Raw genomic sequence first — 13,323 nt, 5'->3', positions numbered from 1 at the left:
GCACATCCAGCTGCCATCCTGGAAGGTAAAAAAATGAATAGGAGTAGAATTAGGCCATTCGGCCCATCAGGTCTGCTCCGTCATTCTCCGTTCTCCATTCTCCATGTATTCTCAGAATTATAACATGTCGGCTTTCAGACTCCCATTCATTGGAGTTGTTATTTACGACAGTACGGCGTCACAGTGGAGTTGCGGATGGCGGAGGTGCATTCATTCCCAGGTTCCCTCCCCTACCGAACCTGCTCCTTGCCTGTTGCAACTGTCGTCATCGCCAGCTCCATCCTCCAGGATAACATGGAGATTTTATCATCATTATCTTCTGCAAACTGCACAATTTTGACAAATGTAGGCAGCAGCAGTTCCCCTAGGAAGAAGAGCAAGAAGAGTCAAAGGCCTGCAGGTCATGGAAGAGAGCTTAAATAACAGGTAGACAAAAGTGCTGGAGAAACTCAGCGGGTGCAGCAGCATCTATGGAGCGAAAGAAACAGGCAATGTTTCGGGCCAAAACCCTTCTTCAGACTGATGTAGGGTGGGGGGGTGGGGAGGGGGGGCGGGGAGAAGAAAGGAAAAATGAAGAGGAGGAGCCCGAGGGCTGAGGGAGAGCTGAGAAGGGGAGGAGACAGCAAGGGCTACCGGAAATTGGATAATTCAGTGTTTATGCCGCTAGGGTGCAGACTGCCCAAGCGGAATATGAGGTGCTGCTCCTCCAGTTTCCGGTGTTGCTCACTCTGGCCATGGAGGAGGCCCAGGACAGAGAGGTTGGATTCGGAATGGGAGGGGGAGTTGCTGCTGAGCCCCCGGGAGGTCAGGTTGGTTAATGGGGACCGAGCGGAGGTGTTCGGCGAAACGATCACCAAGCCTACGCTTGGTCTCACCGATGTAGATCAGCTGACATCTAGAGCAGCGGATGCAATAGATGAGGGTGGAGGAGGTGCAGGTGAACCTCTGTCGTACCTGGAACGACTGCTTGGATCCTTGAATGGAATCGAGGGGGGAGGTAAAGTGACAAGTGGTTGCAAGGGAAAGTGCCCGGGGGGGGGTGTGCGGGAGGGAAGGGAAGAATTGACCAGAGAGTTACGGAGGGAGCGGTCTTTACGGAAAGCAGATGGGGGGGGAGATGGGAAGATGTGGCGAGTGGTGGGGTCACGTTGTTGACGAAAATGACGGAGGACTATTTGCTGCATGTGACGGCTAGTGGGGTGAAAGGTGAGGACTAGGGGGACTCTGCCCTTGTGATGAGTGGGGGGATGGGGAGAGAGAGCAGTATTATGGGGTATGGAAGAGACCCTGGTGAGAGCCTCATCTATAGTAGGGGAGGGGAACCCCCGTTCCCTGAAGAATGAAGACATTTCTGGTGCCCTGGTGTGGAACACCTCATCCTGGGAGCAGATGCGGCGTAGACGGAGGAATTGGGAGTAGGGGATGGAGTCCTTACAGGAAGCAGGGTGGGAAGAAGTGTAGTCCAGATAGCCATGGGAGTCAGTGGGTTTATAGTGTATGTCGGTCAGAAGTCTATCACCTGCGATGGAGATAGTAAGGTCAAGAAATGGTAGGGAAGTGTCGTAAATGGTCCAGATGTATTTGAGTGCCGGATGGAAGTTAGTGGTGAAGCGCTGAAATAACAGCAGGAGAAAGAGGGACAACACAAAGTGCTGGCGTAACTCAGCGGATCAAGCAGCATCTCTGGAGTACATGGATACTGTCGGTGAATAATACAGTCTGAAGAAGGGTCTCGACCCAAAAACGTCACCTATCATCAAAGAGGCTGCTTGACCCGTTACATCCAGCATTTTGTATCCTTTTGTGCAAACCAGTATCTATACTTCCTTATTACGACTGGAGAAAGAGCCAGGTTTCCAGGGAACGTCCCTGCTCTGGATCCATGTCCTCATCTACTAGCTGCATGGAGGAAGCAGGCATTGACTTCAGAAAGGACTCAGTGATGGAGAGTAGAGTTCCACAATGGATCTATAATATATTTTCCAATCTAAGCACACCAAGCCAACATTCAATTAGTACACCGATAATCAGCTGGGAAAACACAGAGGACACATTAAATTCCCACAGAACCTGTTCAGCAAATCCATGTACTCTGAATGTAACACATGCATGAACACGTCCCTGATCTAATTGCTTAAATAGTTTGTAGCAACATCTTTGCATTTCCTGTTGAATGGCTTCTTGCTTGAAGTCAGACCTCTGCATAAAACATTTTTTTTTGTGAGAATCTCTCCACCAGAGCTCTGAATAGATCACCCTGACACATTTTTAGTTTAGTTTAGAGACAGCGCAGAAACAGGCCCTTCGACCCACTGAGTCCAAGCCGACCAGCAATCCCTATACACTTGCACTAACCGACACACTATGGACAATTTACAATCTATACCGAAGCCAATTAACCTACAAATCTGCATGTCTTTGGAGTGTGTAGGGGCACTGGAGCACCTGGGGAAAACCCACGCAGGTCACGGGGTGAACATACAAACTCTGTCCAGATAGTACGGTGGTGCAGCGGTAGAGTTGCTGCCTTACAGCGAATGCAGCGCCGGAGACCCGGGTTCGATCCTGACTACGGGCGTGGTCTGTACGGAGTCTGTACGTTCTACCTGCGTGAGTTTTCTCCGAGATCTTCAATTTCCTCCAACCCTCCAAAGACGTACAGGTGTATATAGACACTGAAGTTTTTTTTTAATCATTTATTATATTGTTTACAGTGCATTGTGTTTACATATTCTGTTGTGCTGCTGCAAGTATGAATTTCATTGTACCATCTGGGACATATGACAATAAAACACTCTTGATCTCCTGATCTTGATCTTGGGCACAAATGTCCTCCAATTAAAATCAGGAAGATTGAAACCCATTCCCCGCTGGGTCTGAGTCTGAAGAAGGGTTTTGGCCCAAAACATTGCCTATTTCCTTCGCTCCATAGATGCTGCTGCACCTGCTGAGTTTCTCCAGCATTTTTGTGTACCTCAGACTTAAACCCATCATCCGCTGCATTGGTTATAAACTCATTTCGCAAGCTACCGGTTCCACGTGAACTCATTGACAGTGTTTTTTTTCTTCAAAGGGGCCAGATACATTCACTAAAGAGAGATAAAATGTGAAATTGAAGAGCCAAGGGGATTGAACTGGAAGGGACTCTTCTGAAGATTAAACAAGTGCATTGATAAAAGTTGGCATGCTGTGGATTTTGTGTATATCTATGTTGATTGCACCCACCCACAGGTTTTAAAAACATAACTGACAAGATAATCTGAGATTTATATTTTAAATGAAATAATATCAACCTGCACCTAGTCATTAAATTTTAAGAAACGACAGCATTATTTGTATTATATATTCATATCAACCTCGCCACAGGAATAAAGTTAAGCAATAATGGGCTTGAAGAATCATACAGCAAAACTAGTTGTGTAGGAAGGATCTGCAGATGCTGGTTTAAACCAAAGATAGACACAAAATTATGAAGTAAATCAGCGGGACAGGCCGCTGGAGAGAAGGAATGGGTGACGTTTCGGTTCGAGATCCTTCTTCAGACTGAAACAGCAAAAGTAGTTATTTGTACCAGTTCTTTAAATAAACTGCTGGTTCTACTTATTTCTCTCTATAGTGTTGATTTTTATTATTTTCAAATTATTACAAATAAGCTTTTGAAAGTTTATTTTTGATCCACTTACACCACTAATGTATTCCAGATCATAATTCTAAGTTCCAAGTTAAAACCGGATGAAAACATTAAAGCCTAAACATCCTCCTCAGAATATCACTGCTATAATTTAACAAAATACACAGTAGATCAATAATGATAAATACGTATTCATGCCACTGTATTTAATAAGTTCTTTGCACTCGTTATGTATTAATTTACCTTACAAATCTTATGATACTTTTTCAAATTAAATATACCATGGAATATTAATATTTATTTCAATACATTGTTGTATATGGTACATATATTTAAAAATTGTGGATATTTCTTCTATATCCATTTTAATCTCAAATATCTCCAAATATTGATGCATTATTTATTACATTGTAAATAATTTATTACTATATACCTTTTACATTTATAAAATGAACATGTTGAAATTATGCAAAAGCAGTTTCATTTCTGTTAAACATTTCTCTAATAATCAGAACTGCAGTTAGAATTATTTTTTTATAAAGTTATGATTTACAGTTCTAAATGGTGTTAACTGTGAATAAATGGTAAGAGACAAAATTTGTTTTGCAAATTGTAATACCTGCTTATAAAAGACTTGTCGTAACAACATAAGCAATCATGTTTCACTATTTTAAGATCACTGGAGGGGTCCCCATTATCGGTTGTGTAGGATAATATTGTTGAGATATTATAGTGTCAGGACCACCATATTTTGGCATCTGCACAGACTTTGAGGTCTACAAGATGTTCTCAGCCTAAAGGACGGCACGATGGCGCAGCGGTAGAGCTACTGCCTTACAGTGCCAGAGACCCGAGTTCAATCATGACAATGGGAGGTCTCTGTACGGAGTTTGTATGTTCTCCCCAGTGACCTGCGTGGGTTTTCTCCAGGATCATCGGTTTCCTCCCACACTCCAAAGACGTACAGGTTTGGAGGCTAATTGGCTTGGTCTAATTGTAAATTGTCCCTAGTGTGCGTAGGATAGTGTCAGTGTGGGGGGATCACTGGTCGGCGTGGATTTCGTGTGCTGAAGGTCCTGTTTCTACACCATTTCTCAAAACTAAACTAAACTAAACTAGACTAAGCTGAGTTCAAATACCTAACTGACAATGCACCAGAGTTGTGTGGTTAATGACTATCAGTGGTTGATTGCAAAGATACCTGTTACTTTTAAGCTTATTCCTAGTTTCCAAATATAACGATAAGGTGCTCAGGATTGTGGTTCTGATGTCCTGCCATGAAGCGTAGTCATCAATGGTGTGAATGCTCAGTGAAGAAAGCAGTTTTGTATTTCCATCTGGCCTCACTAAGACACAGGCGTCCAATATTTAATTGGGCTGATAATCACAGTTGGACTGTCATTACCTCTGCCAAAACCATTCCATAATGACCAAACCCCACTGGGTCCCAGAATCAGTCGCTATATTTCATTGCAATCATTGAAGGTTTCATCACATATAAACCATATAACCATATAACAATTACAGCACGGAAACAGGCCATCTCGGCCCTACAAGTCCGTGCCAAACAACTTTTTTCCCTTAGTCCCACCTGCCTGCACTCATACCATAACCCTCCATTCCCTTCTCATCCATATCCCTATCCAATTTATTTTTAAATGATACCAACGAACCTGCCGCCACCCACTTCCACTGGAAGCTCATTCCACACCGCTACCAACAGCATCTTTAGACAGTGCTGTTATCCCATTGGGCACAAGGAAATGTATGAAGACAAATAACTCCTATTTTAGCTGAAATATGTTTTATGTCAGAGGGCAGCCAATCTTGACCATGTACTGTATTTTGCAGGAATATTTATTGATGATATGTCTGTCATTCTTGGTTATACATCACAGGTTTTAATATCCTGTTGAAATATCCTGCAGCAAGACTTTCACAGTTATTAAAATATTCTCAACGCTATTGATTGCATGTTATTACAGAACTGGTTAAAGTGTATTTTGGGGAACAATATCATATTATTCAAGCTTTTAATTAATTTTCATAATAATTTTTCCAATGTTTTTTTACAATATTGACAGTCACTAAAAAAAGTTATGGTCCTTTGAACAGCAATCTCATAACTAAATTTGAACTCAGAAGCTCACTTCTCCATTTATGCCAACAATTTACACACACACACACACACACACACACACACACACACACACACACACACACACACACACACACACACACAAACACACACACACACACATTCACACACACACATATTCACACACACACATACACACACATACACATATCCACACACACATGCACACACACACACACACACACACACACACACACACACACACACACACACACACACACACACATACATCTCACACATATGCACACACACATGCACACACACACGCACACACACACACACACACACACACACACACACACACACACACACACACACACACACACACACACACACATACATCCCACACATATGCACACACACACACACACACACATACATCCCACACATATGCACACACACACACACACATACATCCCACACATATGCACGCACACATGCACACCCATCATCAGTGGCCACTCGAAACGAGTATGACTGTCCTCTCCTCTCCATAGGGTCGTCTACTTATGGGTCTGCAGATGTCTGCAGATGTCTGCAGAGGGCGATCCGCGATTCGCGATCCACACACCTCGGTGCCACGTGGGCAGTGGAGACTGGCAGTGGTTGGTGGTCGTCGAGCCCCTTCTCTCTCTCGTTACAGTGCTGTCGCTTTGTCTCTGCGACACGGAGCAGCTCCTTCCCGCACGGATTTCCTCCAGGAGCGCCTGTCCAGTGCAATATGCTCCCAGTTGCTCGATGTGATGTGGAATTTCTTCAGACTGTTCTTGATGTTGTCCTTGAAGCGTTTCTTTGGCCCGCCGGGGGCTCGCCGACCTTCCTTCAATTGAGAGTACAGGATTTGTTTAGGGAGATGTGTGTTGGACATGCGGATGACATGGCCAGTCCATCGAAGTTGGTGCTGCATTATTGCTGGTCATGTTGGCTTCCTCCAAAACGCTGATGGTAGTGCGTGTATCCTCCCAACTGATCATCAGAATCTTTCGTAAGGATCTTTGATGTAGGTATGTTACAAAACTTACCTTCAGCGGCACTGTAATTCTGCCACTGGCCGTGTGTGCGATTTTGGCGCGTTTGAGGGGGGGGGGGGGGGGCGGGGTTAAAACGGGGTTTTTTCCCGACCTGGTCCTGAATTATATTTTGTTGGAGTGCAAGATTTTGCTAAAGAATCGTTCCTACGGCCGTTCTGTGTGTTTTAAAAAAAAATTCACGCAACAAGTTAATCGCTGGAATGATTTTAAAATCAGCTTCTGAAGCCGTCAATGCCGACAACTGGGACGGATTTTATGCAGGACCAGGTAAAAGAAAGTAGTTTATTTTTATGTATAAAAGTGTTGCTTAAGATGTATTTAATTCACATTTTACATTGCGAAATGGTGATTTTTCCCCCCGAAGATCCGGCAGTATATTTGCTGCCGATATGGGGGTATAAATTCACCACATCTGTACGTTCTAAATGGTCCCGTTCCAGTAAAACCCACTCGCAAGCTGATTTAAATGGCCATTAATTTACAGGTATTAAACATTAAATTCCTTCCATTTGGCCTATAAACCCATGACAATAAGATTAAAAAGTTATGTTATATACTGAATTATTGTGTGAATGTTATTTGGACACTTAGGCTATTTAAAAATGTTAATCTATTCTTAAGAAATGGATAGATGTTTAGATCTAGTAATTGAATTTTGTAATTAGCTACAATTAGGTAACTAACTAATTATATGCTTTAATTTCAAGTCATCTAAGTAAGATTGTTTCATATTTGTTTCAGAATGCTTCAATCTATAATAACTGAAAATTTATTTCAGTTCTCTTAAATTTTAAGAAAGTTATCGGCCTTTAAATGTTCTCGATCACAGCTTTTGTGTTGTCAATGAAAAAGCAATAGGGAACAAGATGCCAATTTCCGAGTATGAAAATGGCCATAACGTTTTTAATACTGAAGATATGAAAGTGAATTAGGTGTCAAATTAAAATTATTTTTATGCTTTATCTGATGGGATAAATTAAAGACTTGATTTTTAAAATCTCAAAATTTTGTAACATTGCCATTTGATGGTATTTTCCAGGGCTCTCAGTTACACACACACATGTACACACACACACACACACACACACGCTCGGTTTTAACAAGGCCATTTTTCTTTCCATTTCCATAAACTATATTCAGAACGATATGGTAAAAAGGGCTGTAATTAAAATGAAGGAATTTTCAACCTACTTTCATTTTTTAAATTTTCTCTTCTTTATTAATGAATGCCTCATAAAGAAAATAAATGCAATTAGTTGATGATAGAATCAGCTGCTCTGTTCTAGGGACAGGACACTGTACAACACATGAGAATACAACATATGAAATGTTCTGAGTATCATGGGTTATTTTACAGCCCAAGCATGTAAGGACCTCAAATACCTCTAATGTTCTGTACTTTGCTTCATAGAGCAAAGATAACCCAAATAGGCTATCGACTACATGTAAGGTTTAGCAAATAGCTGAAAGTTACCACCACCCCTGCCCAAACAGACTTACTTACTTATTTACAGCCTATTATGCCTCCTCGCATGTAGGGCAGCAACGAAGGTCCTCCACTCAATAGTGTTGATTCATTCAGTTGCTGTGTCCATAACATAGAAACATAGAAAATAGGTGCAGGAGTAGGCCATTCGGCCCTTCGAGCTTGCACCGCCATTCAATATAATCATGGCTGATCATCCAACTCAGTATCCTGTACCTGCTTTCTCTCCATACCACCTGATCCCTTTAGCCACAAGGGCCACATCTAACTCCCTCTTAAATATAGCCAATGAACTGGCCTCAACTACCTTCTGTGGCAGAGAATTCCAGAGATTCACAATTCTCTGTGTAAAAAAGGGTTTTCTCATCTCAGTCCTAAAAGATTTCCCCTTTATCCTTAAACTGTTACCCCTTGTTCTGGACTTCCCCAACATCTGGAACAATCTTCCTGCATCTAGCCTGTCCAACCCCTTAAGAATTTTGTAAGTTTCTATAAGATCCCCCCTCAATCTTCTAAATTCTAACGAATACAAGCCAAGTCTATCCAGTCTTTCTTCATATGAAAGTCCTGACATCCCAGGAATCAGTCTGGTGAACCTTCTCTCTACTCCCCCTATGGCAAGAATGTCCTTCCTCAGATTAGGAGACCAAAACTGTGCTCAATACTCCAGGTGTGGTCTCACCAAGACCCTGTACAACTGCAGTAGAACCTCCCTGCTCCTATACTCAAATCCTTTTGCTATGAATGCTAACATACCATTCGCTTTCTTCACTGCCTGCTGCACCTGCATGCCTACTTTCAATGACTGGTGTACCATGACACCCAGGTTTCGTTGCATCTCCCCTTTTCCTAATCGGCCACCATTCAGGTAATAGTCTACTTTCCTGTTTTTGCCACCAAAGTGGATAATCTCACATTTATCCACATTATACTGCATCTGCCATGCATAACATATTTGTTTTACGAGACAGGGTTGTTAGCCCTGTGCTCAAACTCCAACCTGGAGGACCAGTGGTTCGCTCTTCGTCTCACCTCTACCCTTCGACCTGTCCAGCATGGGAGACCCTAACAGGAGACGAATCTCCCGCTGACATAGGTCTAGGGGTCACTGAGACACACAAGCTCCCCGACCACGACAAGGTTGCAATCCAACGGGGAGGCCCAAACAGAGGATTCAGCAAAATCCCACACATCATAGCACACAGAGAGAAGAATAATCTTGTAAGACTTCAAACTTATCATATGGCATCAATGAGTACATTTTTTTTAAAGAAGCGAAGTGCTGGAGTAATTATGTGGGTCAGGCAGCATCTCTGGAAGACATGAATGGAAGATGTTTTTGGTCGGAACCCTTCATCAGATTCTTCATAATGGTTATGCTGTTGTAACACTATGTTTAACACTGTGTTCACATAATGAAAGTTTGTTAATAAAAATGCTTAATTCCATCTCCATTATGTGATGGAGCAGCAGTAGAGTTGCTGCCTTACATTGCCTTACAGCGCTGGAGACTTAGGTTTGATCCTGACTACGGGTGCTTGTCTGTACGCAGTGTGTATGTTCTCCCCATGATGTGTGAGGGTTTTCTCCGTGATCTCTGGTTTCCTCCCACACAAAGACGCACAGGTTTGTAGGTTATTTAGCTTGGTATAATAGTAAATTGCCTTAGTGTGTGTAGATAACGTTACTGTGCGGGGATCCTATGTCAGTGCGGACTCGGTGGGCTGAAGGGCCTGTTTCCACGCTGTATCTCTAAAACTAAACTAAAACTAATCTATCCAATGTTCTCCAGATCAGCAACTCATCTCTTCCCACCCAAACCACCCCCTCCCCAGGTACCTTCCCGTGCAACCGCAGGAGATGCCACACCTGTCCCTATACCTTCTCCCTCGAATCTGTACAGGGACCCTGACAATCCTTTCAGGTTAGGCAGAGGTTCACTCGCACCTCCTTCAACCTAATCTACTGTATCCATTGTTCAAGTTGTGGACTCTTATACATCAGCGAGACCAAACATAGACAGGGCGATCATTTCGCTGAACACATTCGCTCAGTCTGCCTGGACCTACCTGATCTCCAGATCAGCAAACACTTTAATTCCCCTTCCCATTCCCATGCCTTTTGCATATCTGTCATTCAGATGGAAGGTACAGGAGCCTGAAGACTGCAACGTCCAAGTTCAGAAACAACTACTTCCCCACAGCCATCAGGCTATTGAACTCAACTCAAACAAAACTCTGAACATTAATAGCCCATTATCTGTTTATTTGCACTTTATCTGTTATATTTATTGATGTGTGTATATATTTATACAATGGTATATGGACACACTGATCTGTTCTGTATTTATGCCTTCTATATTCTGTTGTGCTGAAGCAAAGCAAGAATGTAATTGTCTTATCTGGGACACATGACAATAAACTCTCTTGAATCTCATTGTTCTACATCTCTCTACATCATCGGCCATATCTCTCATTTCCCTTTCCGGTGACTTTCAGTCTGAAGAAGGGTGTGAACATTTATTTAGTTTTATCCCTGTTTTTAAAATCATCCCCTCTGCCCACCCAATGGAAATGCACATGCTCTCATTCATGCTGCGGTTTCATCCAGTCCTGCTTCCTGCCACTTTCAGAGAACTGTGTCCCGGTACTCCTGGATCCCTCTGCTCTACAACACTCCCCAGGGCCCTGTCATACACTTTGAAGGTCCTGCTCTGCTTTGACTTTTCAATAGTGAAATACTTATAGATGGCACAGTGGCACAGCAGTAGAGTAGCTACAATACTGTGCCAGAAACCTGTGTTCGATCCCGACTACGCCTGCTATCTGTACGTAGTTTGTACTTTCTCCCCATGACCTGCGTGGGTTTTCTCCGGGATCTCTGGTTTCCTCCCACACGCTAAAGTCATACAGGTTTGTGGGTTAATTGGCTTGGTATAATTGTATATTGTCCCTAGTGTACAGGCTGATTGCTTCTTCTTCTTATTGAGTCCACACACAAGATTAGAAGTTGTTCAGCCAGAGCTGAACACACTTCTCGGCATCTGCACAATGGTGTCTGTCTTGCGCTTCTTGTGCTTCTTGTGCGTGGTGGTGGAAAGATTGGTTGAAACAGGGCCGCGACGTGAACGCTCTTTCCTTGGCCCCAGGCTGATTGCTGGTCGGCATGGACACAGTGGGCCGAATGGCCCATTTCTGTGCTGCATCTCTAAACTAAACTAAACCCCATCAAGACCCTTTCATAGACAACTCGACCGAACCTATCAATAAACTACAATGTTGAGAACTATATTCTGCACTCTGTATTTTACCCTTTGCTCTACCTATTGTTCATGCATATCTGTTTGGATAGAATGCAAAACAAAGCTTTGCACTGCACACACATGACAATAATAAAGTTAAACCTAGACATATTGAGCAGCAGAGCAGATTCAAGGGATTATAGGGAAACAGCCTACTCCAGCTCTTAATGTTTTTATTCCTTGTTCATATTTTAGATTTACAGCAACTATAGCATTTTGCTTTACAAACTTAATAACGAACTAACATTCATGTTACAACTCCCACAAGCTGCCCAAAACAATGCACATGTTGTGACTGTGAATGAGCCGCACAGTAATCAGACCAGTAAGGTCTTTATTCAGCCCAAGCTGACAGGCGGGAGGAGACTTGGTGGACGATTCTCTCCAGGGAGAAACTCAGTAGAATCTCTCTGAATTCGAAACACATTAGAGTTTTCATACACTTAAGAACAAAGATGTAATTAGGTGATTGAATACAATTTCAACAGCTACTGTATAATTGTGCTGTGCACTTAAATATTGTGAGTGCTGACAAATGGTTCCTTTGAATTGCATATTTACATTGGAGCACATTGTAAGTGACAAGACACATCGGAATATTCACACGCTTTGCGGGGACAAAATAATTCACACAGATGATCTACTAACTTCGGAGGGCAGAAACCCCAGAGACTTGAAATTAGTGTTGTGGGGGATGAATCTTAGGACTGTTACGGCTCCTGAATCAGAGCCGCGTAACATAATTCAAAAACCAGGTTCAAGTTCAAAAATCTTTTAATTATTCAATGGAACACAAAACCCAAACCTGATTTAAACAACCCAGTCAGGGATATGGATGGACTAACAAACAATTAAACAGTGCTCCAGCCAGCCACGTAATGGACCGTCGAACCAGAGACTCTAAAACCTGCCTAAAGAGATATAACCCTGAAACAAAATACACGAAAACACTAAGGTCAGCCCTTATCCGTCCCAATTCAATATTTGTTAACAAGCAATGGTGAAAGTACACAAAGTTCTATGCCATGTGGCCAGGCCTTCCGCAGCTCACACCAGCAGGCTGCTCACAAGTCAGGGTCTACGAAGAAGAGAGAGAATCCTGGGAAACTCTGGTATTTAAGCTTCAGATGAGTCACCCGTCACCTGACGCAGCTTGGCCAATCGGGTACAGGAGCCTTTAACCCCTTGATTCCAGACTCACAGCCACGAGGCCTGTACTCGGGAGAGAAACAGAGAAAGGTAAGTACATAGCATTCACCAGGGGGGGGGGGAGCGCCTAACAAGGACACACAAATGCCCCAAATTAACAATGAACTGCAGATGCTGATTTATACCAAAGATGGGCACAACTTGCTGGCATAACTCAGGCAGGTCAGTCCGCAATTCTCGAGAAAATGGATTGATAATGTTTCCAGTCATGACCTTGTTTGAGTTACTCCACCACTTTGTGTCTATCTTTGCCTCCAATTATTGATTGATTAACTGAAGATGTCTGATGTAGTCTAATTAACTTAAATTCATAGAGTGTTACAGCATGGAAACAAACCTTTTGACCTAAATCGTCCATGCTGACCAAAATGCCCCATCTAAGCTAGTCCCGTTTGCCTGTCAATGGCCCATATCCCTCTAAACATATCCCCATTGTCTGTATGTTTAGCCCATGAAGAATCTTCTCATGGTCATCTTAATTTGCAAACCATAACTCATGAGTGGCCT

This window comes from Amblyraja radiata, chromosome 9, assembly GCF_010909765.2.
Source record: "Amblyraja radiata isolate CabotCenter1 chromosome 9, sAmbRad1.1.pri, whole genome shotgun sequence".
NCBI lineage: Eukaryota > Metazoa > Chordata > Chondrichthyes > Rajiformes > Rajidae > Amblyraja > Amblyraja radiata.
This window is presented reverse-complemented; position numbering follows the sequence as displayed.